We start from the raw sequence: 26,417 nt of genomic DNA, 5'->3' as shown, positions 1-26,417 counted from the left end.
AGGATTCAGCATTCCCTGAAGTAACATTTACTATGGCTGCTGTTATTTGTGCCTTTCTCAAGGCTTACTAGGGCTTTCTTCATGGTCACAAAGACCGAGAACTTTAACTTGATCCCCTTCTAGTTCCTAACTCCTACAATCTTACTCTATTGTTGATATCAGATAGGACTCTTTATAATATTTTTCTTAGTTTTATCAGATAAGCAGAAAAGAAAGGGTCTTAATTTATTAATATTTAGGAGGGGTCTACAGGTAGGATAAACTTGTTGCTACAACTTCTCAGATGCCATAAATGTTTGAGAGTTGGAGGCCTGTCTATGCCCAAGAAGGTTCCTGGTATTAAGAAAGGTCCGGGATGGCCAGGCGCGGTGGCTCACACCTGTAATCCTAGCACTTTGGGAGGCCAAGGCAGGTGGATCACCTGAGGTCAGGAGTTCGAGACCAGCCTGGCCAACATGGTGAAACTCCATCTCTACTAAAAGTACAAACAGCTAGGCATGGTGGCAGGCACCTGTAATCCCAGCTATTCGGGAGGCTGAGGCAAGAGAATCACTTGAACTTGGGAGGTGGAGGTTGCAGTGAGCCCAAGATCGTGCCATTGCACTCCAGCCTGGGAGACAGAGGGAGACTTGGTCTCCAAAAAAAAAAATAAATTAAAAAAAAAATAAATCCAGGAATGAGGCAGGCATTTTAGGTATTTCTAACGAGAAACATACAATAATTATATCTAGTTCTGTGTGTATATCTTAGTAGAGATGGGGTTTCACCATATTGGCCAGGCTGGTCTCGAACTCCTGACCTCAGGTAATCCACCTGCCTCGGCCTCCCAAAGTACTGGGATTATAGGCATGAGCCACTGCACCTGGCTCTGTGTATTTATCTAAAGTTGATTTAAATTATAACATATTCATAATACAGTCGATTCACATGATTTGCAGTAGTTGTGACCTATAAAGTCACTGTAATCACTTAATACCAAACCATTGCTTCTTTTACCTATTTATGTATTTATTTATTTTATTTTATTTTATTTTATTTTATTTTATTTTTTGGAGACGGAGTCTTGTTCTGTCATCCAGGCTGGAGTGCATTGGCACGATCTTGGCTCACTGTAACCTCCGCCTCCCAGGTTCAAGCAATTCTCCTGCCTAAACCTCCTGAGTAGCTGGGATTACAGGCGCACGCTGCCATGCCTGGCTAATTTTTTGTATTTTAGTAGAGACGGAGTTTCACCGTGTTGCCCAGGCTGGTCTCGAACTCCTGAGCTCAGGCAATCTGCCCACCTCGGCCTCCCAAAGTACTAGGATTACAGGCATGAGCCACTGCGCCTGGCCATATTTATTTATTATACTTTAAGTTCTGGGATACATGTGCAGAATGTACAGGTTTGTTACATAGGTATACATGTGCCATGGTGATTTGCTGCACCCATCAACCTGTCATCTAGGTTTTAAGTCCTGCATGCATTAGGTATTTGTCCTAATGCTCTCCCTCCTCTTGCCCCGCACCCCGACAGGCCCCGGTGTGTGATGTTCCCCTCCTTGTGTCCATGTGTTCTCATTGTTCAACTCCTACTTATGAGTGATACCAAACCATTGCTTCTAGGGGAAATACAGGGTTAGGTTTCTGTAAGCCTCTGGTCTCAACGTTTTCACCAACTGATTGATACATAAACTTATTTTATGTGTGTGTCTGTTTAAAGAAATCTTATTTCATATATATTATTGATTCATTAATATGGAACTCATGGCCAACAGCACTATAATTCATGCCTGAATGAAGCTTATCTAAGATGTGTATTTTCTCTGTAAGACACATCACAGTCTTTTTATGATTAGAGACACTTGACAGCACTTTGGTGCTGTGCTTGGGGCCATTTTAAATAGCAAAGTCACCAACAAGAAAAACAACACAGAAATGCTAAAAACGTAGCACTAGACAGATCACAAAATGGATAATTATGTACAGAATGAGAGTTGAAACTAGAAGGCAGAGTGTTGCCTTGTTTGATCTGAGTCACATGTTGGGTGACTCATTTTTTCACTACTCTGCACAGGTTCACTAATGACCATGAAAGCATCACGAGTATTGATCTTTGGGGTTACAAATAAATTTTAGTCAGTAGGCAGATTTACAAACATGGAATCCATGAATAACAAGGACTGACTGTACATAATTATGAATGACTCTATTTCTAAAACAGAAGTTTAATTTGGTTAACTAGGTGCTAACCTATGCTTAGTTAACCCCTGTCTGAGGCAATCTTTTATCCCACACAGTTCTGCTTTGACCAGTAGGTACTAACTGGACCAGGTGCTTGCTTTATAAATCTAAACCCCTACATGACAGCAAAGGGCCCTTCCCTAGTCCAGGTGTTGGAAACACCAGGGTAAGCAATGACTACTACCAGCCTACTAGTGAGAACTCATGACATACTTAATCTACTTTTGCTTTCCTATACACTTATAACAATTAGGGCATGAGAAGCATGGATGTGTTTTAATTTTGAGACAGGATTTCCATCATAGGAGTCAAGGACACAAGGAACTTGCCAAAGTTAACCTTGCATAGACATCTCCCAAGACAGGGAAATCAATTAAACAACTTGGAAAGGAGGATGCCGTTTGATGCAATGCAAACAATTAGACCTGTATGTAGATAGAACAGGACATCTAACCTGGGTTTTGCCTAAAATATCTGGCTCATAACTCTTGGCAAATTAAATTTTCATAGGTGAAAGCCAAAGAGGTAGGAAGAATGACTCAACCTAGTTAATTGCAAAGTTCGATACAATATTGAAAGCTATTAAAGCACCATCATAATACATTATTGTCTCACTTGAATAGTGAGAACATTTGAGGTCATTTCAGATTTTGGAACCAATTGCCAAATGTGGAACTGAGCCCCGAATTCCCTAGATACAAGAGGTGCCAGTGCTGGTTTGTAGTCCTCTACAGCACAGTGGAAGCAACTCCAGGTCTCACCTTGAGCACCATCTCCTGCACTCCTCTGGCACCCAGCGTCCTCACAGTGCTGTTGATCCCCACAAGCCTGCTCTCTGTTGCAGGACTTCATACTTCTAGGCCACTCATTCTTTCTCCTTCTATCAAAATGTCTGATTTTCTGGTCAGGTTATGACCCACTTAGCCCTGTCTGAGCTTTTTAGAATAGTAAACCTGCTGCCTCCAAGCTGCTCTGACCATTTCCAGACTAGTAATGGGTTAACTGAGTGTCAGCTGGGGTCCTTGGCCTGCAAACAGAGCATTCAGTAACTTCTGAACTCCCTCTGCTGGGCAGCTCTCCTTACCACCATGTTCCTGTGGGGAAGCCAGGGACCCCTCCTGGCTACCTCTGGTGTTCTTCAGTGCCGCCCTAAGCTTTATTAAAGGACAAACAGTAGCAGATACTAACATTAGAAGTTCTGGGGAGATAGAAGTGACAGTAGAAAGCAAGGATGACTTCAAAGGAGAAGGTACTTTCACAAGGAGCTACAAATATTTTGAAATACAGTGTAGACTCACCCAGCAGGCTGGAGCAAGATATGGGTGTTCAGTGTTGAAGCAAATGGAACCTCAGGGGCATTACAATGTTCATGCACAGTACTATAATTGATACCCATAATGGCAGCTCTGATATTCAGGGAATGTTAAACTATGTTCAGACACACTGCCAACTAGGACATAGATGTAAAGCAGTCATCCTTCCTACCTCTATGGCTTTTACCTATGAAAATTTAATTTGCCAAGAGTTATGAGCCAGATATTTTAGGCAAGAACCCAGGTTAGATGTCCTGTTCTATCTACATACAGGTCTAATTGTTTGGACTGCATCAAACAGCATCCTCCTTTCCAAGTTGTTTAATTGATTTCCCTGTCTTAGGAGATGTCTGTGCAAGGTTAACTTTGGCAAGTTCCTGTGTCCTTGACTCCTATGATGGAAATCCTGTCCCCCAATTAAAACCCATCTATGCTTCTCATGCCCTAATTGTTATAAGTGTATAGGAAAGCAAAAGTAGATTAAGTATGTCATGAGTTCTCACTAGTAGGCTGGTAGTAGTCATTGCCTGGGTGATCTGGCGAGTGTTTCTGTTTCATGGCTTCCAATTAAGCCCTGAATGCTTACAACAACAACCCTAACATAAAAACAATACTAGCTAATATTTTACTGAGTGTTTATGATGTCCTGGATACTGTTCTAAGACCTTTACACATATTAACATCCTAATTCTCTGGATAACTCCATCAGGTAGTGTGATCGCTAGTCTCCAAGGTAATCCCCAATGATCCCCATGTCCTGGAATTCACATCATTGGGTGGTCTTTTCCAACATTGTATCAGGGTGGGTCTGTGTGGCCAACAGTGTAGGACACAAAGGATGGTATGTCCCATTCAAGATTAAACTACAGAAAATTGCAGCTTCCTTCTCGGAGAGGAACTGAGGACTTGATCCAACAGCCCACAGTGAATGAAAGTTGCCAACAACCACGTGGACTGTTGTTGCTAGGAACAGCATTGTTGTTGTTATAGATAGGAAGTGGATCATCTTATTTCAAAGGACTGCAGCCCTGGCCTGACAGCTCTACTGCACCCTCACAAGAGACCCGGGATAGAACTTCCCAGCTAAGGCTCTGTTGATTCCTGATTCACAGAAATGACTGGTTTATGTGCCAAGTTTTGGGGGTAGATAGTTACACAGCAATGGATAACAAATACAAGTTGGTACTAATTTTTTTATTTTATTTTATTTTACGGAAGAACCAAGACACTGCCAGATATGTAACTTTCCCAAGCCGACCTTTAAATGATGTGTTGGGGTGGAAATTCCAGTCTGTCTGTACAGCCTGTCGCCTCTAGGCTAGATTGCCTCTGGGCATTTTTATAGATGTATATTGTTAGATCATCTGGGGTGGTCTTCAGTGTGGAAGAAGGGGTATAAATCTGTAGCCACTATTGGAAGAATAAGCTCCCTGCTCACTGTGGGTCAACTTTCTGCATCAAGGATGCTGTGTATGTAGGACTCTCGGCCAACTCAGGATCACTCTATCAATCTGTGACTTAAAGGGCTCAAGTGGACCTAAAGCCTGAGCTCACTAGGCCTCTCTCTCCAATATTTGGTGCCTGCCAAGGATGTGGAATTGTGTCAAGGATAAAGAGAATTTGTTTAAAACATGGGTTGCATCTTTGGGAGAGCTTTGTTTAGTCACAGAGCTTGTTCTTGCTCCAAGCAGTGGGTTAAGTCCCTTTTCATAATCTTTTCAAATTTGTATTAATTAATTCCTCCTCCCAATGACCTCTGGATGTGTCAGATTAAATGCTCTTGGGAGATTGAGGTCCCAGAAGAAATGTTAAACATTTAGTGACATTGTAGAATATTCATTCCAGAGACAATACACACTCAGGCTCTTAGCCTTCAGTTTACCAAACTGAAGTGTGGCCCAAAATAAAAATACTCTTTGCAATAACAAACCTTGTATCATTTCACAATTTACCTAGCTCTTTTAACTTTTCAGAATGCCTCCACATCCTTTTTTTTTTTCCCTCAGCATATACTTATTCTGTCACAGAATTCCCCATTCTGTCCAGATGGGGAAAAGTGACTCAGGAGGCCAATTGATTCCCTAAGGTCCTACCTTAATAGATTTTTTTTGGTGCTTACTGTGTCTTCAAAGCACTTTGTACATATTAACTCATTTAATCTTAACAGTAGCCCTATGAGGTAGAGTCTACTATCAGCCTCGTTTTTACAGATAAGAAAACTAAGACCCAGTTAATTAGCTTGATTTCATAGCAAAAAAGCCATGGATTGAGTCAGGATTTGAACTCAGGAAGTCTGACTCATGGAGGCTGCCTGCCTCCAAAGCCTTCCAGGTAACCAGCCCATGCTGGTTTTACTGGCCATTAGGTTTTACTGTAATTAATTCACAATATAGGCTAAGATCTGAACCCAATTTTACATTTTCAACTCTCATTTTGTTGCCATGTCAAATATAAAATTTTATATCAGATGTTCATTTATTTGCAGGTAGAAACTTTTGTTTCAGAAAACGTAACGAGTTTATTTGTAAATATGGTCTATCTTTTCCACTAAGCTGACTGCGGTGTTTAATGGAATGACCTTCACATGATAGCATTGAAAAACGCAACCACCTGACAGTCATTCCTGAGTCCTGAGGGTGCCACACAGACCACAGAGCGGCCTGGAAGGTTTCAAGCCACATGTCATTGCCAGCTGGACTGTTGACTTAAGATTGCATGTAGCTCCTGTCCTGGGGAGGCTAGGAGCTGGGAGGACCTGTTTTTCCTGTCTAGTCTGGGACATAAATGGAAATTACGTTCAAGATCTTCTGTTTTCTTTCCCCAAGCCCCAGACTGAATTTGACTCTTGAGGTCTTACCCCTCTGAGAGTGAGAACTGAGATCTGGGGCTGTCTGCTCATTGCCTCTATTAGTCAGTTCTCCAGAGGGACAGAATGAATAGGGTGTGTGTGTGTATGTATGAGTTTATCAGATTAAAAGCTGACACAATTATAAAGTGAAGTCCCATACTAGGCCGAGCTGGGGAAAGACAGAAGGTGGTAGTGGCCCAGTCCAAGTCCTAAAGACTCAAAACTAGGGAAGCCTACAGCGCAGGCTTCTGTCTGCGGCCAAAAGCCAGAGAGCACCTGGGAGGCTGCTGGTCCAAGTTCCAGAGCCCAAAGGCTGAAGAACCTGGAGTCTGATGTCCAAGGGCAGGGGGAGAGGAAGCAAGGTCTCAGCATGGAGAGACAGCAGGAGTGAGAAGACGCAGCAAGCTGCTTACCCCCTTCTTCTATCTGCTTTATTCCAGCTGCACTGGCAGCTGATTGGATGGTGCCTACCCACACTGAGGTGGGTCTTCCTGTCCCAGCCCACTGACTCAAATGCCAATCTCTTCTGGCAACACCCTCACAGACCCACCCAGAAACAATACTTTACCAGTCATCTAGGCATCCCTCAGTCCAAGCAAGGTGACACCTAATATTAACCATCACATTGCCTTCAGCATTTGTTACTATTTCGTATGATTGCTCATTTCTGTATTACTTATAGGAGGCAGTATAGTATAGGGGTTAAGAGACTGGGTTTAGGCTCAGCTGGCCTGGCTTTTTATCTCTGTTCTACAATTTCTTTTCTTAACAACTCTCCTTCTCTTCTATGACTTGTGTGAGCTGAGTAGAAGCAGCATTGAACATGGCTTGAGCCCATTTCTCCCACCCAGTGTCAAAGGCTGAGCCTCATTACCCTTTGTGCCTTTTGACCTAAGAGGCCACCAACAGTTCTTACACTCTGAGGGAGGAGGGTCATGCGGGGAGAGTGGCTGGAAAATCTTCCTACGTCTGCAGAAATACCATGACTACCAGTGCACACAGTACTCTAGTGCTTACATTAGAGAACTTTCTCACATGTAGTTACATTGGATTCTCACAATTCCGTCTACTAAGTAGGACAGTTATCTTACCTATCCTAAAAGATTATCCTAAATGGTCTTACAGAGGTTTTAAGGCGTGATGAAAGGGTAACACGAGAATTCTAATTCATGTCACGCTGCTTTGCCCATTACCATGCTATTTCAAGAGCTTTTCAGGACATTATAAAGAAGATCTTACAGAATATCCAGTCACTAGCTTGGAGCCCGATAATTTAAATTTCACTATAACAACAGAAACAACAATGATCAGATCAGCTTATAGTTACTGAATGCTTACTGTGTGCCATGAACTGTGCTGAGAACTTCGTGTGCATTATCTCATTTAAGCTTAAAACAAGAACCCAGGCAAGCTTTGCCCCTCAAAATGTGGTCCACAGGCCAGCAGCATGGGCATGGCCTGGAAGCTTGTTTTAAATGCAGACCTCAGGTCCTGCCTCAGACCTCCTGAATTAGAGCCTGCATTTTAACAAGAGACCAGATGATTTATGTGCACATTAAAGTTTGAGATGTTCCTCTGGCTTCTCTGTGAGGAACTGTCATAGCCCATTTTATAGAGGAGGAAAGGGAGGCTAAGAGAGATTTAAGTAACTTACATATTCGTTTATCCAGTGGAGTAAAACCAGGCAACTTGCCTCAAAAGCCTTGCACATCACTTCTGGTCACCTTCCTTCTTTGAGCCTTAGCCTGCACACCGGATGCATGGAAATAATTGTGTCTTGGAGCTTTGATGTCATTTCGTGAAATGCAAGAATCACGCAAAGTGGCAGGCTCAGTGTTTGGCCCACAGATAAAGAAAAGCCTGATATATTTTCTGTAAAATAGTCTTTCTAATACTCACTTGTCAGTATTCCAAAACTTCTGCCATAGCCCCTGCAAAGGACTTAGCCAGAGTTTAACAAACGATGCTTATTATGTGTATAAGAATGAAAACCTGTGGTTGAGGACTGGACTGAGCAAGTATTTTCACATGAATTTCCAGGCAAAGTGTGATTTCTGATTGTTTGCAAGGACAAAAACCCTTTCTGTACACACACACACACACACACACACACACACTCCTGTTGCAAGAAACCTGGAGCGAGATAGTGGGATCAGAAACATCATATCTACTCAGAGGCATCAGGCTTCTCTTGAAATTATTTGCTTAGTGGGAAGCAAGCTGGACCATGAGCAAATGTCAGTTTCTGTATTTTCTAGCAATATCTCCCTGCTATGGATGTGATTCTGGAAGTGTTTCAGCTTGAGTGAGTGAATGCCAGTTTTTTGTTTAGGAACAAACCATAGCTGGCTTGAAATCTGTAATATAATCTACACATTCTTAATTGCCCTAATTTTCTTCCCTGTGTCCTCTTATGTCATAAGGCCCCCTTTCTTTGTCACCAAGGAGACATCTTTGTTGGCACACACTGGGGGCAGGGGGTCACACAGGGACATGGCATACTGGGATCTGGCCATTGGGAGGCTTGCTGGCATCACGGGTGTGAGTCTGACCTCTGACTGATGAGCGCTGGTCCCTCACCCACTCTTTGTACCCTTCTACACCCTCCTCCTGGGTTAAAGCACCCTCCTGCTTTGTACACCTTTTCCTGGGGTGACCAGTGCCATTCCCCTTTCCTTGAATGCCTTACATTGTGTAGCTACTAAGTCTAGGGCTTCTGTTTTCATTGTTTTCCATTTACAGTGAGACAAGGGTACAGTGGCCAAGGCACCTCAGTTTAATAGACTGCCTAAGTTTAACTCCTGGCTCTGCAGTTGACTTAACTTTTTTGTGACTCATTTCCTCTGTATTAGGTCGGTGCAAACATAATTGCGGTTTTTACCATTAACTTTCAATGGCAAAAACTGCAATTACTTTTGCCCCAACCCAGTGAAAGGGTAGTAATAAAAATACCTACCTGCTTTATAGGGTTGTGAGATTTTAGTACAACTTAGAACAGTGCACACACAGTAAGTATTCAGTCATGCTCTTGGTACCTTTTTTTTTCCCCCAGAAAATCTGTGATCTGGTCAGGACAATTTTGTGTTCTCCTTTAACAGATGAATACTTTAGAGTCACCCAACCACACGTTCATAATCCTTTGTACCAAAAATCCCTGAAAACAAAAGGGAATTCTTTTTTAAAAGTAATTCGTTTGATGACCAGGTATTTGTAATCTTTCATCCCAGTTTGTGTAAATATTTATGTGTCACTGAAACGTAATGTATTTGGTTTTGGATGTGGCTGCATGCACTGCTGGGGAGTTAATGAAGTTCTCTGAGCCTCAGACCGCTTGCCTGAAAAACAGGGTTAACGATTCCCCCCTCTTTGGATAGCTGGGGGATTAAATAAAGGAGCCTATAAAAAATGAGGAGACAGGGCCATCCCATTTCTCTTCTCCCAAAGGGAGACTAACGACAGCCAAGACTTATGGAAATAATGTAATACAACTGTTTCCTGAATGGGGCATTTATTGTGTCTCTTGTGTAAACAATTGGGTTATACCATTAAGGTGTGCTAAGGCCAAGTTCTCAATTCTGCAGGCTCCCAGGCAAGCAGAGAAAGAGCCAAACACTGCTCTGCGCACCAGTCGACCCTGCAATCCTGCTTTCTTCCCCCTTTTCTACGGAGCACTTATCTAATGTGTTCTGATCTGTTGAGTTATCTTCTTCTTGTCCCTCTCCCCTCGTTGGAATGTAAGCCCTCTAGGGAGGGGTTTCTCAGTCTTGGTCATTACCATGTTCCCAGAGTTTAGAGCAGTGCCTGGCAATCCACTAATTGTGAATAATGAATGTGTGAAATAAATGAGTTAAGGAGCAGAAAAGGGAAACTCATCCTGGAAGACCCATACTCACTTTATACGATGGTGTCTGGAGAGCCAGATTCCACCTCTTTTCCCCACTTTGAAATGTTTTGAGGAGCTTGACAATCCTGCTGGCATCATGGGAAAGCAAACCCTAGACTTCTCCAGCCCAAAAAGTGTAGACTTGAGAAAAATGCATGAGGCAAAACATCATATCCCTAAAGCAGTTTCCTCCAGTTAGGGGATGAGGGAGGAAGGAGGGCATGGGGTGGGAAGTGTTAGGATGATGGGATTTAATTATTTTTATGAAATATTGTTACTTTTTAGAAAAAGAATCACAGGTAAATATAGCAAAAGTGTTTAGATTTAATAAAGCTTGGAGGAGGGTGCACGGATATTTAGTATATGATTCGTCACAGTTTTCTCATTGTTGGAAAGACTTTATATTATAACATACTATGCAAAAATAGAGATTCTGTAAGATCCAGGAGAGGAGACTCCTTTCTGTGGATAGGGATGATTTCACTGAGAGATAGGTGGAATTCACACGTGGACACTTGCAGAAAGAGGTGACTGGGAGAGAGAGAAGCAGGAATCGCAGGGCAGGGCAGCCAGGTAGGATCTGTGGAGTATCCATGAATGATCCTCTTGTGGAGGGTTCATTTCCTTGGGGACTTTCCCTCTGGCTTCTGGAAGTAGTTAATGAAAACAGCCTCTCCTTCTCTCCATGTTGTAATTCCTTTTTAAAATTTGTCCTAACCCTTTAGTGAAGAAATTCATAAAGGTATAGCTTCTTGCAACAGCCTGGAGGAAATGGAAGACTCACTCCTATCCTGGAGAGGAAGCCTCATCCTGTTGAGTTGACAGTCAGAATTTCTGCCTATGGCCATTAGTGCTGTGAAAAGTTGCTCATGGTGGGGGTTAGGAGGGATGGAGGATGAAGTCTTGATACTGAGAACAGCTCCTCAGGAGCCACTCACAGCTGTATAAAGCCTGTGCTTATCCTTATATGTTAGGAGGCTGGAATCTGAGCAAGAAAGGGAAGTGGACATCTGGATTTTACATGTGCGGTAGATGTGTAATAGAATGTCAATGGAAGGTCAATCTCCAAAATTTGGTTGAAGTCTGTATTAGTCTGTTTTCACGCTGCTGTTAAAGACATACCTGAGACTGGGTAATTTATAAAGAAAAAGAGGTTTAATGGACTCACAGTTCCATGTGGCTTGGAGGCCTCACAATCATGACAGAATGTGAAAGGCACATCTTACATGGTGACAGACAAGAGAGAAATGATAGCCAAGTGAAAGGGGAAACCCCTTATAAAAGCATCAGATCTCATGAGACTTCTTCACTTCCATGAGAACAGTATAGAGGAAACTGCCCCCATGATTCAATTATCTCCCACTGAGTCCCACCCACAACATATGGGAATTATGGGAGCTACAATTCAAGATGAGATTTGGGTGGGGACACAGCCAAACCATATCAAAGTCCAAAACCTTAGACTAGGAGATAAGTATCCTCACATTTGTAAAGGCAAGTAATAGACACATCCAAGCCAGTCTTACTAAAAGATAGAAAATCTGATCCAGCAAATAGCACCCCCAACCCGGCCGCATTTTCAGCTTATAAAGAAATGAAAAGAAATTCGAATGGGTTTTATTGGAAGGAGTCCAAATAAATAGAGATCTCTGCCTTTTTTCTCAGGGTGTTTCCAACAACTCTTCCCCTCCTCCAGCAAGTGAGGCCTCCCAGGAGGACCCCTGTAGAGACTGGCAGTGCCCACAGCCTACAGAAGGGAGGATTGGTTCTTCAGTCCTGGCGGGAGGTCTGTTGGGGAGTGTCACCATCTGTATGGAGCATGGAGAGGGAGTTCCTGGGAAACGTCATGTGTCCACAGGTGTGACATTAGGACTGAAGCCTGTGTCCTGCAAGTTCTGAAGGCAGAAGGGTATCAGAAGTAGCCCACAGAGGCAGAGGGTGGGTGGGCTGTACCTGGGCAGATTTATAACAATGCTGAGTTCCCAAGGACCAAGGTAACAGGGCCATCTGGATGAGATCCTTCCCAAAGATCACCTACAGTTAGATCTTTTGGGGGTTTGACTGCTGAGGATAGGAGGTGGAGGTGATGCAGGATTTTTGCTCCTTAGTTCAGCTAAATGTGAGTTCTTGTCTCACAACTAGAAAAAATTAGACATGCAGAAACATTGAATGGTGAGAAGGATGGAATTTATTAAGTGAAAAAAGGTTCTTGGCAAAAGAGGGGAGGTCCTGCTAACAGGTTTTCACCTCCCTAATTGAATATCACGGCTACCACACACGCACCAAAGAGGCCAATCCTCCCTTGCATAAGGCATGAATTCTTGGTGGCTCCATCCCATTCCCCCAGTATGCTGGCAGGCACGCCCTGGCAAGCCATAGATAGTATTGGAAAAGGCAGCATTTGATTGGTTAAAAGGCCTTATTCAGAAAGAATCAATTGGGAAAGGGTGGGCAAACAGGGGCAGAAGTTTTCCCTCTGGGTTGCAGGTTTCATCTGGAACCAGCACTCCGGTCTTTCCGCTTTCAGGCTGCTTTAAGCTTGAAGGGGGGGTCTCACCCGAGACCCTACCCTATCTGCCTAGGCATTTGTCTGCCTCCTGCCTTTATTAGAGCAAGATTGAAAGAGGCTGGCCAGAGAGCCCCTTGACCAGGTCTGAGAGCTCAACACAGCTGCAGGGAACCTTGGAAGTATGGACGTCTTCATCACTTGAGGGCTGATGTCCAGCTGGGGTGATCTCAGGGGGCGTTTCTGTAGTTTGCTTCTCTTCCCCTTTGGCTCTATGAGGCTGAGAGAGAAGGAAGATAGAGAAGGAAAGGTGGAAAAGATATGAGAGACCAGTTTGGGCAACCTTATACCTACTGTAGTTGTCTGACCTGCAGGCTAGGCCTGAGTTAAGGGGGAGGAGAAAGTTGTAAATGTGATCTTGGTGTTTTGATACGACTCTACTGGACTTTTCAATATCTAAGAGTGAGTCTTAGTTAAAGTGAATGAAAGTGGTGGGAGCTGCCTGAGCTCTTGTCCAGGGATAGGACAGAAAGCTTTGACGTAGCAGACCAGCAATGGGAGAAAAAAAGAAGTGTTTCCTGGTTGTATCTTGTTGTGACCATCTCACCTAATAAGCCACACAGAACCTGATATGTTGCTGTAAATGGCAAATTCTTGGTAAGTGCTAAGTGAAAGGCAGTTTTGTGATCATCCTTTTTATCTTCCCTATGTATCAAGTGAGTCAGAACTAAATCACCACTTTGCAGACACAGAGGGCACGAGGTAACAAGAGTTAAGCAATGCCTGACAACCAAAAATCCAAGAAAATGTCAGTAATCAAATCATACTTTAAAGTTCACCCTCTGACCCACTTGCCTGGGAAAATGCCAAGGAAATAAATAGGAAAGATGAAGTCTCTTAATACACAATACACATTTGTATTGAACAAATGTGCTGTCTTTCCCAGGGGAGCAGGACGATGTTGACCCACCTTGAGTGACATTTCCCAGATGCTGTCCCTGAAAATCCCCCTTTATAAAGCCTTCAAGACACTTCAGTAAACTGGGGAAGGAGTTGTGGTTTTCAATGGTCCATAGGTCATGGGAATAGCAGGGCGTGAATCCATTCCTGCTCTTCTTGGCTTTGGTGTAGGATTAGCATAATTCCATCTTTTTGTAATCCTAAATCATGCCATTTCTTCACGCCTGCATCTTATAAGTGGAGAAGAGCTTACATACAAATTCTCAGGGTAAGGAGGATCTGGAAGGCATGACTATGCTAGTGAATATCAATTTTCATGACATGAACTGGCCTGGGGAAAGTATAGATGATTGAAATACACACATAATCCAAAAATGTCATCTTAGTCAATTGCTTTAATCCTTACCGCCATCTTTACTGAGACCTTAAGTTCTTAATAGACTAGTTTGAGTTTTATTTTTTTTCTTCTTGCCAACCTAATACTTAGGGATAATGACAAGCACTGAAATGAAAAGAAAGTAGGTAAAGTGATGGAACAGGGTAGTCGAATTCATAAACTGGATCATCAGCCTTTGAATGCTTTGGAGTCAGCTATAAATACTGTTTTGTGATTATGCGTAAGCATCTGGGTGATTTAAACCCACAGTCTGTGAAATGTGACAGGATAGATGTACCCTGCACCTGTTTTTCTTCCTGTTTGGATTTCTTAATAATGAAGCTTATACAACTCAAGAAAATTACCACTGACAGAATCACAGGAGGCTCAGTGCTTTGGGCGGTATAAATTTTAGGCGATTGAGTCTGAATGTGAAACAAACCTTTGTTGGGTCAGACGAGTTCCTGGAATAGAACACTATTGAGATTTGCCATGATTGATTCTGAGAATCTTGGGGTCACTTTCTCTAGTACTGTTAGAAAAAAAAACCCCACACATAAAATCAATACGGTCAGGAATAGCATCTACCGAACAGTTTAACACGTCCTTCTCTCCTTTAGGAAATAGCTTATTTTTCATTCACAGGAATACTTTGCTGTTTTGAATGCTGACCCTACGTTTATTCGAGCTGACCGGAGACAATAATTTAACAATAAAAAAATTTCTTTAAATGCATGACAGAAGTTGACTCATTAATGTGGAGACAAACATTTAAGGAAACAGAACCTGTCTAAATCCAGCTACCCTGTTATTCAGCTGCAGCCCAGGGACCTGCCTGAGCCTGTGTACAGCTCTCTGCCCCCACTGAGACCTCCAAATGCTGTCTGCTCCTGATTATCTTAATTCATATATATACCCCCCATTCATTCGTTCATTTGCCATATACCCCCCAATCATTTCATTCATTTATTATATATCTCATTTATTTATTTACTTTTTGAGATGGAGTCTTGCTCTGTCACCCAGGCTGGAGTGCAGTGGCATGATCTCGGCTCACTGCAACCTCTGCCTCCCAGGTTCAAGCCATTTTCCAGCCTCAGCCTCCCGAGTAGCTGGGACTACAGGTGCATGACACGTGTCCGGCTAATTTTTGTAATTTTAGTAGAGACGGGGTTTCACCATGTTGGTCAGGATGGCCTTGAACTCCTGACCTCAGGTGATCACCCGCCTTGGCCTCCCAAAGTGCTGGGATTACAGGCATGAGCCACCATGCCTTGCCTCTTGTTCGTTTAATCCATTGTTATACATCTTGCTCATTTTGTTCATTTGCTGTATATCTCCTTGTTTAGCTCATTGATTTGTCATTCAGCTCTGCTCATTTGCTGGGACGGGGCTGGCCAATGGGAATAGAAAAAGCTTCAGGACAGAAGAAATGACAGGAACCTTGTTTCCTTACAACGAAGACTGAATGAATGTGGGAAAACCTCAATCAAATCCAGGGCGGTCTCACTATGCAAGGAACCAGGTTGAACTTTAAAAGGGCCAAGGTAACCCAATCCTGTCTAAAATATGGGTTTGGTTTCCAAGTAAGAAGAACCAGTAGCTGATTACAACTCCCAAGGGAATTGACAAGTACTAGGCAAAGTATGTGAGGTTGCCTGGCTCACCGATTGGAACTGAGGACCACTGCTTGAGTCCCCTCTCTCTGGAGTAGTGGTAGATGGTTGGGGGAAGGGGGGATTAAGATGGTAGGCAACTGAACAATGAGAACTCATGGACACAGGAAGGGGAACATCACATTCCGGGTACTGTTGTGGGGTGGGGGGTGGGGGGGGCGGGGACAGCATTAGGAGATACACCTAATGCTAAATGACGAGCTAATGGGTGCAGGAAATCAACATGGCACATGGATACATATGTAACAAACCTGCACATTGTGCACATGTACCCTAAAACCTAAAGTATAAAAAAAAAAAAAAAAAAAAGATGGTAGGCAGGTTCTGGTCAAGGTAGGAACACCCTGTGGAATGGGAACAATGCAGAAAAGCCATAACCTTATGCTAGTATTGCACTCAGAACGCTCTGCTTCTGGATATTCAGATTTGAGGTAAGAGATAGCTAAGAATTTTTCAATTTGATGCTGGACTGGACTTTATTGCTTCATAGTTAAGCCGTCAGATGACTGATCTTAGTGTATTTTCAGTAGCCAGAGTTGGGTGACGCTTCTTGAGGACAGGCTCTGTGCCTTATTCACCCTCCTATATGTTTCAGCACCTCTCACTGGGCATTGGGCATAGTCAACATGTCAAGGCAACATTTGAATACATATTTGAATGTTTTGATATTGAGCTTTACTCTGTCAACCTCATCTATTATTTTTTTCTCATTTCAATAGACTTTGTGGTTAGAAAGACCTGGATTTGGATTCAAGTTGTGTTAGTTAATAGCTGCAAGACTTCAGGAAAGTTACCTTCTCTGAGCCTCCTTACTCACCTCTGAATTGTGGATGACACAGCTATATCTTAGAATTATTGTGAAGATGCAATAAAGTAGAAAGTATAACATACCTTAGGGTGCTAACAAGGAGGTGCTGAATCTCCTTACTGTCCCGGACCATTGTGACACCCTCCCTCAGTGGTTAGTGTGCCTCTTCATGCATCACTCTAAACTATTGTTTTTATCATAAGATGTATTATCTTTATTTCCTAGTAAAACAAAAACAAGTTAATTTATTCATGGATATAGGCCTGGAGTTCAGCATAGCCAGGATTTGAATCCCATTCTTTCTGACTCACATGCCCACAGACTCTTTTTTTCTCTTATTTCTCTCTCTGTTGCAATTAGCAAGATTCTAGCATTAACTGTATTTTATTTTACTTTGGCACTTTGAAAATTGGATCAAGTTTTTGCAGTTTTGTATTCTCACAGAATCACTTATGATAAACACAAAGCAGACAAAACAAAATGCTAAATTGCTGTGGTTATGTTTTGCTGACTCAATATTCCATTCCTCAACTCGCAGAAATTGGTTTCCTTTGTGCATACGTCTGCACTTTCACATATACCCACGTGTGGTCAGCTGAAAAATGACTCCTTGAAAGATATTCATATCAAACTCCTGGAAGCTATGAATGTGACCTTATTTGGAAAAAGGGTCTTTGCAGGTGTAATTAAATGAAGGATGTTGAGATAAGGTGATCATTTGGGATTGCTCAGGTTGGCCCTAATTCGAATAATGAATGTCTTTATGAGAGAACGTCAGAGGGAGATTTGAGACAGATAGGAGTGAAAACACAGAGAGGAGGAGGAGGCAATGTGACCGTGGAATAAGATATTGGAGTGAAGTAGCCACAAGCCAAGGAATGCCTAAAGCCACCAAAAGCTGGAAGATGCAGGAAAGGAGCCTCTGGAGAGCCTTCCAAGGGAGCACAGCCCCACCGATGCCATGATTTCAGACTTCTGGTTCCCAGAATTGTGAAAGAGTAAATTTCTGTTGTTTCAAGTGGCCAAGTCAGTGGTAATTTGCTACTGAAACCCCAGGAAAGTAATATACCATGTTTTTATCTGCATATGATAAATATAATGATAAGAAATTATATCTCTTGAGGACTTACCCTCTTCTGTGATTTCTATCTCAGACATTGCTCCAAGCTTTGAAGCAACTATCAGCTTTGCTTCTTATCTTAACTAAGATATAAATCTTAATGCAGCAGCTGCCTCAGCTGGTAGTGTAGCTGCAGGGTCTCCGCTAACCCATCTTGAATAGAGCAAGGTCAGATGACTTTGAGTGGAGTTTGGAGAGTTTGGAAAACTGGGTCTTGAAGACCCAAGGTCAGCTTTTCTGTCTTTAATCATTTGCTTAGAGGAAGGTGGAAAGGTGAGGTCAGAATTTCCATTAAATATAGAAAATATTAATTAGGGAAATGGGCAAAGAAGATTGTCTCATTACCTGGCAAATTAATTTTAGCTCACCAGCAACATGGTGCCTCTAGATTTGAAGATCCTGCCAATGAGTAGTTTAATACATTCTTTGCAAGGAGGTGACAACTGCCACAGTGAAGACTATGCATCATTTTAAAATGAAAGTAAATTCCTGTAGAATACTATTGAGGTAAAAATCAGAGTGATCTCTTAACGTCTAGAAATGAATAAAATGACCAAGGGTTATGGGTAAGTGATTTGTAGTGAATAATTGCAGACTTAAGATGGAAAATGAAATAGATTAAATCTTAAAGACTTGAGATAAGGATTCTGTTTCTGAAGCTAATGCGGTGCAATATCTGTATCTTACTAGTGAGGAGAGAAAGAAGAATGGCATTCTGATGAAAGAAACCTGTCCACAGCGATGAGTTCTCTAAGGGCCTATTTTCATTGTCAGAAAATCCAAGAGAAAAATTACGTTGCAAGGGCACAGAATTAATCTTTCTCTGAACAACAACCATAACAAAAATGCAATTAAAATATATAGATTTACACCTGGAAGTCAATCTGTTCAAAAGGATGCAGTTCCTCTTTGAGTGTCAGGTGAGTAGAGACTCACACATGAATTAAAAAATCTTCCTAATTACAAGAGCTTTGGAAGTTGGGTTTGATTTCAGGTCAGAGTTGCTGGTCACTCAGGTGGCCTAGCTCTGTGCTGCAGGAAGGGCAAATGAATTCTGGTGAGCAAAAAATAGAAGTGGAGATGTTCCTGTTCTTCTCTATTTTGTCACAATTTTATAAATTCTCTGTTTTAACTGTAATATCCATTATAAATTCTATTTTTTCATGGCTGATACTAGGTCAGAGACATCACACAACTGTCCCTATGGCTCAGGTCCCTTCCTGTCTCTTTCTTTCATTCTTTTCTTTTCTTTTCTTCTTCTTTTTTTTTTTTTAAACAAGTCCCTATCATTATTATAGTGCTTGAATGAAAGGTAAAAAAAAAGAATATAGAGGGCAACAGTCCTTTTCCCCCAACTGTTAATGCCTACATGTAGTTTTCTGGGGAAATAGATAAAAAAGAATGTATAATTTTTGGAAATCAGCTATTCAGTGGTAAATATAAGGCATGATTCTTTTTTTCATGTAAATATAAGAATTTTTAAAAAGTACCAACAAAGAAAACTAAAATAAGGAAAGCAGTGAGTATTCTTTCTTGGAGATTCCTATCACTATCACATCTGGGTTATCTGGGACTCCTGGACAAGGTTTTATTCATGTTGGGTGTATATTATCATTGTTGTGTAACAAACTAGCTTAAGACTATCATCTTCAAATAGCAGACATTTATTATATCTGAGTTTCTGTAGTTCAGAAACCAAGAAGCGGCTTAGCTGATGGTTCTGTCTCAGAGTCTGTCCTGGGGTTGTTTTGAAGTTGTTGGCTAGGGCCATAGTCACCTCAAGGCTCGACCGTGGGAGTATCTGTTTCCAAGCTCATTCACGCAGTTGCTGGTTCTTGGCAGAATGGGCAGTTAGCAGTGGCTGTAGCCAGGTTGGTCTTGGTGAGTGGAAGTCCATGTTGCTGAGCCCATGCATAACCTCCATCCTTGCCTCCATGGCCTCTTTGTGAACCAAGTGGGCAATGACAGGAATGGCAGGGAAGGAGGCTGACTAGCCTCCATAGACTGGCCGTCCAACCCACCTGATTATTATAATCCTTCCCTGAGGTCACTTTTTAATGAGCATTCATGAGGGACACAAATATCTTTACACTCTACTCATTTGAACATATCTTTCTACATACTTCTTTCCTAGACTTCCTAGCCACCAATTTTCTAGTTGTGTTCCTTTGAAGTCTCTGACCATCCTGCCAAACAATTTATTAGCCACAGCTCATAAATTGGTATAGATGTGTATCTTTGGGCATCTCTCTTTCCTGAAAAGTGAACAATCTGGTGCATTTCTTGAAGTTCAGCCCACTGGAAGAACCTCCCTTCATCTTCTGGGTTCTTCCGCATTGGGACTGTAATATTGCAACTCTCCACTTTGGTTGGTAACTGAATATTGCGCAGAACTGTGTGTAATCCAAGCCTTAGATTTTTTTCTTCAATCAAATGATCATAGAGAACTCCCTAAGAGGCCATAGATATTGTGTGTGTGTATGTGTGTGTGTGTGTGTGTGTGAGAGAGAGAGAGAGAGAGAGAGAATATAATGTATCATGATTGAGGCCATGGGCATCTGGATTATTTCTTGTCAGACTTGTGTCTAAAGACCTGCTTAAGCCTGACCTCATAGTGCTGCTGTGCATGCCCATCTCTATAGCTGGGTGAGTTAGAACACACCCAGTTCATGATGGGCAGTTCAGGTTTAATGTTAACTTGATATCCTATGGACAAGTATTCAGTCTCTACCAATGCCCAGCAGCAAACCAAATGCTGTTTCTCAAAATGAGTGTAATTATCTTCAGAGGTTGGAAGAACTTTGCTCCAAAATCCTAACCATCTTCACTAAAATTCATGTATAGGGGCCTGCCAAAGGCTTCAAACAGCATCTTTATGGGCCACTGCCACTTCAAACACCACCAGATCTGCTGAGTTGTACAGGCCATGTAGCAGAGCACCTTGCATGGCAGCCTGGGCCTGTTGCAGAGCCCTCTCTTATTTTGAGCACCACTCAAAACTGGCAGCTCCTATGGATCACTTGGTAAGTGGGTTGAGGTATACATTGCCCCTCAAATCAAAAGAAGGCTACTAGGTGTTATACTTCTTTCTTATTGGTAGAGAGGACCAAGTGCAGCAATTGTCTTTCTCTTGGAAAGGCTACTCAACATTCCCCAGACAAGTGGGCCTCTAGAAATTTCACTGAGGTGGCAGGCCCTGGAATTGTTGTGGAATTTATTTTCTATTCTTTGGTATATTAGTATCTTATCAATATATTTAGAGTAGCTGCTATTCCCTGATCACCAGGACCAAACAACATCACATCATCAATGTAACGGACATCCTGTGGAGAAGGAAAGGCAGTCAAGGTCCCTGCAAACTTGATCATGACATAGGGCTGGAGAGTTGATATACCACTGAAGTAGGTCAGTAAAGGTATTTGGCCAGTCTTCCTAGCTGGAAGCAAACTGCCTCTGATGGTCTTTACTAATAGATCTAGAAAAAAAAAATAATTTCCCAAATAAATTCCTGCATAACAAGTACCAATGGATGTGTTTCCAAATGAAACCACATTTGGAAGAACAGCTGCAATTGGAGTCCCCACCTAATTACACTTATCATAGTTCACTGTCATTCTCTGAGACCTGTCTTCTTCAGAAGCCAAACAGGCAAGCCGAATAGGAATGTGTTAGAAGTTGGGAATAAGCACCTTTCAAGTCCTTGATCATGGCATTAATGTTTGCAATTTCTACAAGAATAGTTATGACTTTTGGTTTACTATTTTCCTAAGTAAAGGCAGTTCTAGTGGCTTCCACTGGACTTTCCTACAGTACTAAGCCTTATTCCATGGTCAGGGAACCAATGCGGATATTCTTCCAGTTTGTAAGTGTATCTATTCCAATTATGCCTTCTTGAAATGGTGTAAAAACCATACATTGTGTTTAGACTCACTTGGCCTACTATAACAGACCTGAGCCAAACTCCATTGATCTCCATTCACCTGACCTCCACAAGCTTCTTTTGCTCTGATGTGATAGAGAAGTGACACTTAGGTCTCCAGGAGTTAGTGACAGTTTGGAGTCAGTATCTGGTAAACCCCTAGAAAGCCTGATTATTTCCCCTTCCTCAATGTGCAATTACTCCAGTAAATGGCTTCAGGTACAATTTGGGACAGCTGAGAAGATTAATAATATACATGTACTTTTTTGGAAGCATAGCAGGATTCCTTCTTAGAAGGATCTGGCCTCCTCTTTATTTAAGGAGATCTGGGCCTATCAACTGGCTGAAGCTGGGGATTGAGTGAGGGACTGTGACTCTGTTTTGGTGATTCAGGTTAGACTTCTGTTCACTATCTCTAGCGCTTTCCTCCTATACAGATCAAGTAAGATTTAAGTCGGCTGACATTATATTTCAGTTCTAGGGTTACCATGATCAACTAGCCAATAATGAAGATCTCAGACTATATGAATACTGCTTTGGCTTTGCTGTGCATTATGGTGACCAGGCACAACTTGCTCGTGGATTGCAGAATCAGCTCTTGCCTGAGAGTTTTCAGCCTACCCTTCTTGACAATTTGCCCTGCAGATTTTGCTTTGCCTAGCCAACCCCGACAGTCACTAATTCCTTGCAATAAGTCTCTTAATACATATTTCCCATTGGTTCTTTTTCTCTGGTGGAGCTCTGACTGGTACAGAAGCCGTGCTTCCTCCCACTATTTTCAAGCTTTTATTCTCATGTCATTCCCTCATATTTCATTATTTGTCTCCTCATTGTTCAGTAGCAGCCATGGTATATCAAACAAGATCATCTTTAGTGGCATAAAACTGATTAATGTCTTATTTCAAAGAGAGATTTATTGTTCTCATATAACTATTAGTCTAAAGGTGGCAGTCCAGGCTCATTCCTCAAGGGAAACTTTAAGGATCAAGGTTCCTTTTAACCTCCCACTACCATCCCTAGGACATGGTTTTCCCACTCTTGATTTTAAGAAAATAGCAAAGTTCTTCTAACCTTTCTCTACAGCTTTGTGCCTGGATACTAGCAGGAAGGAAGAGGAGGAGCAAAAGTGGAAGGTTTGTGCCAACTAGTTCTTATCCTTTTTAATGAGGAAAACAAGAGCATCCCTATTCTGCTCTTATCTCACCGAGTTCCGTGGCCATTCTGAGCTGCAGTGGAGTCTGGGGAGGTGAGTATTTTTTACTGGGCATATTTTCTTCCCAAATAAAAATGGGGTTGTCTATGGAAGGAAGAGAGGCATAATGGATGTTGGAAGTTCCTACTGCTTGTGATTTTTTTCTTTTCCAGAGTTTGCATGTGTTGAAGTTGGTGGACAGACATGAGAAGCAGATTGAGGGATCTGTGGAAAGGGAGAGGAAGAGGAGGAGGGGGCTGTCAGAGGAGTAATGGATGCTAGAGGAATGGATTCCCTCCAGTTTTAGTAAATATAGATAATTTTCACTGCATGTAAACTCTCATTCTCTTCTTAAGAGAGAAGGCTTGGGAGATAAGAATTCCTTAAACTTCAAGCCACTTCTGCTGTCTTTTCTCTCTGAAAGGAGAATCTCTTTTTCCCCATTATTGCTTGCTGAGTCTTACGAGGGTTTGCTTTGGCCCACGATACCTGTTTGGTGATCTTGTGTCTTCTCTGTCAACAACCAAAGTGACTTCTTTGGGTTTGGATTTCCATTTTTCCATTCCTTGGAGACATTGTCTATAAATTTGCTGTCAAAGTAAGAGAATGACTCTCAGCTTATGATTTTAGGCTGAGTAGTTAGGAAGGACAGAATTTATAACATCAATGAAAGAGTTCCTTTTAGGCAGGTGGAACTTGGGTAGATACCAGGTCACACCATACAGAAGTTTCCTACTTGGTCTAAACACAGATGTTATGGCTGTGGAAATTCTCCTTAAACTCATTCTAGTGGCACTGATTACCCAGGTCCCATCTGAATGCTTCCTAAATCCCTGTGGAATAAACTTTGAACAAGGTGGCCTACCCTGCAGAAACCTTCATCCTATGGTCATGACAATATTTAATTAACAAGACATCAGCTGTGCTGAATATTAGCTAAGTGGCAGGCCTTTCTGCTAATGACTTATTAGTATGCCATCTTCTGACACTATACCAGAATAGAACATTGATTATTTGGGGGCAGGGCCATGGTAGTTAACACATTTGTTATGTGCAACTCTGTACTATATCCTCTGGTAGATCTTATAAATCATACATATATAAATTGACAAACTGACAGGATGAAGCTATGGAAGCTACTGCACCATAAAATTTCTGCATCTAGACTAATAATAAATATAGTGAGATAAACCTAGTGTCACAGTTCATAAACTATTTAGAAAATAATGTTAATTTCTCTTTTGCTCCAAGATAAGTATTGCCAGTCTAAATGGAAAACTATTCAAATTATCAGGGTTTCTCCTTAGATTAGTAGGTTTTAATAATTTAAGTCATATCTTTGATTTCTAAGCTGTCTCCATGGTAACCTAGTTGGAAGTCTTCGTGGCAACTAAGTGGGTGAGAACAGGTCCCATGGCCACTTTGACTTGTGGAAAACTGCCAATAGCTGTTTATTCTTATCAGATACAGAGCATCTCATTAGAGCTGAATTATCCCCAACAATTTTGTACTGAAGAAGATTTAGACACTTACATTTCAGGATGGGGGACTCCACTGCTTTCTGCCTGACATGTCACCACCTACCCCCATGTCCCACCCCTCCAGCCCATGTTCTCTATTGTGGTATGGCCAGTGTCCAGATTCCCTGATTCTGTTGGAATTCAAATTTCTTAGAGGCAGAATGGCTTGTGGTTGCTAATATGGTTATTGTTTGTGACATTTATGTGCCCTCTATGATCCATCCTCTGTGATGACTTTGTGATTTTCTGCCTTCTCCAAGCCAGGCATATACTTTGTCATATGATCTATCACCGCATTTGAATGAAGTTCTCTTCATGTTCATGACCCACTTCTGCATAACAACAACATAAAGTGAAGGAAGACGAAGGGAGGCTTAGAGCACTCAATTCTTCATTGCCTGCCATCCCATTCTCTGGCAGCTCATTAGACAAGGCTGCCAAATACCAAGGTGAGATGTCAGACTACTTTGGAAACTATATTTACTAAAAACTTCATTTGTAACAGACACCTAGGGGAACATAAGAGAGTGTCACAGAACAATTAACTGATGATATATTTTTTTTCTGAATCTATTATTTATCCTTTTCTTGCAACTGTCAGAACATATTTGTTTGGGTACTCATTTCAAAATGCTAGCAGGAGTTTGTAGAAATCCATTTTTTAGTTTATCTTCTATTGTGGTCTCGTGGAGCAGTTGTCTTGTTCATGTCCTAGAGAGATACAGCCCACAGGAATTCAGGGAGTTAAGGCTGAGTAGTTAGGAATTCAGGGAGCATTCAGATGGAGCCTGGATAGTCAGTGCCACTAGAATGAGTTTAAGGAGAATTTCTGCAGCCAAAACACCTTTGTTTGGGCAAAGTAGGAGACTTCTGTATGGTGTGACCCGGTATCTTTCTATGTCCCACCTGCCTAAAAGTAACTCTTTCATTGATGTTGTAAATTCTGCCCTTCATAACTACTCACTTACCTAAGTCAGGGACTTCAGATAAGCTGACTAGGGAAAATGCGGGATAAGAAATCCTCTCATAAATATATTGTAATACTTCAACATCTCATTTACTGTTTCTATCCTCTCTTTCTTTTCTTTCTTCTCACAAAAAATTCTTTTAAAAAATGGTAATTTCTCAGATTTTTAATCTCCTCAGATCAACCACAATCCTGCATTCCGTGGTTTAACTGGCCATGGCAGAGACCAATAGCTGTCCAAAACAAATTTGTGCTCCTCTTTACACAGCTGTCCAGTGAGACTACACTTCCCAGAAGCCTTTGCATCAAGGCAGGGTCACATAACTAGTTTTCACCAACAGAGTGTGAGTGGAATAATACACTCCTCTTCTGGGCTAGGGTTTTAAGAAATGTTTGTGTGTTCTCTACTCTTTCTTCTCTGGACATTTGGCTGGATTCAAGGAACTTTGAAGCCTAAGGGGATGGAGGAACCACAGGATGGAAGGTACCTGAATCCTGAATGACTGTGTAGACAGTTTACAAACATTTGGGCAGTGCCATCTCTATCACATAAACTTCTTTTGTCTTCTTTTGTTTCTTCTTACCGTCCCATGATTTTCCTGGATGAATGGCTAATTAGAAGAGTAAGATGAGGTAGAGGGTGGAATAGAGAGATTATAAATTCTGCTTTGAGGATATTAATCTGAGTTGTGTGTGAGATGTTCAAGTGAAGATGTCAAGCAAAAATTTAGATGTTTGCACCCCAGTGTGGTGGCTCACACCTGTAATCCCAGTACTTTGGGAGGCTGAGGCCGGTGGATCACTGGAGGTCAGGAGTTGGACACTATCCTGACAAACATGTTGAAACCCTGTCTCTACTAAAAATACAAAAATTAGCCAGGCGTGGTTGTGGGTGCCTGTAATCCAAGCTGCTTGGGAGGCTGAGGCAGGAGAATCACTTGAACCTAGGAGGCAGAGGTTGCAGTGAGCCAAGATCATGCCATTGCACTCCAGCCTGGGCAATAAGAGCAAAACTTGTCTCAAAAAAATTTTAGATTTTTGCCTATGGATTTCAGAGGAGAAATGTGGCAAGAGTAAAAGTTTCAGAGTCAACAACCTAATACTTG

At 41.9% G+C, this 26,417-nt stretch overlaps 1 long non-coding RNA gene across 2 annotated transcripts in view; it reads left to right on the top strand.

Annotated features, from left to right (window-relative positions):
• The first annotated feature begins 8,877 nt into the window (after nt 1–8,877).
• Nucleotides 8,878–26,417, top strand: part of LOC131383395 (uncharacterized) — a 40,673-nt gene continuing 23,133 nt past the window's right edge. For both annotated transcript variants that reach the window (XR_009213385.1, XR_009213384.1), the window contains exons 1-5: nt 8,878–8,923; nt 18,404–18,633; nt 20,558–20,736; nt 22,716–22,878; nt 24,605–24,793. This is a non-coding gene — a long non-coding RNA (uncharacterized LOC131383395). The remainder of the gene's footprint in view (nt 8,924–18,403; nt 18,634–20,557; nt 20,737–22,715; nt 22,879–24,604; nt 24,794–26,417) is intronic.

This window comes from Hylobates moloch, unplaced genomic scaffold (assembly GCF_009828535.3).
Source record: "Hylobates moloch isolate HMO894 unplaced genomic scaffold, HMol_V3 SCAFFOLD_4, whole genome shotgun sequence".
In the NCBI taxonomy this organism is placed as follows: domain Eukaryota; kingdom Metazoa; phylum Chordata; class Mammalia; order Primates; family Hylobatidae; genus Hylobates; species Hylobates moloch.
The sequence above is the reverse complement of the archived record's forward strand: the minus strand, read 5'-3'. Positions and strand labels throughout refer to the sequence as shown.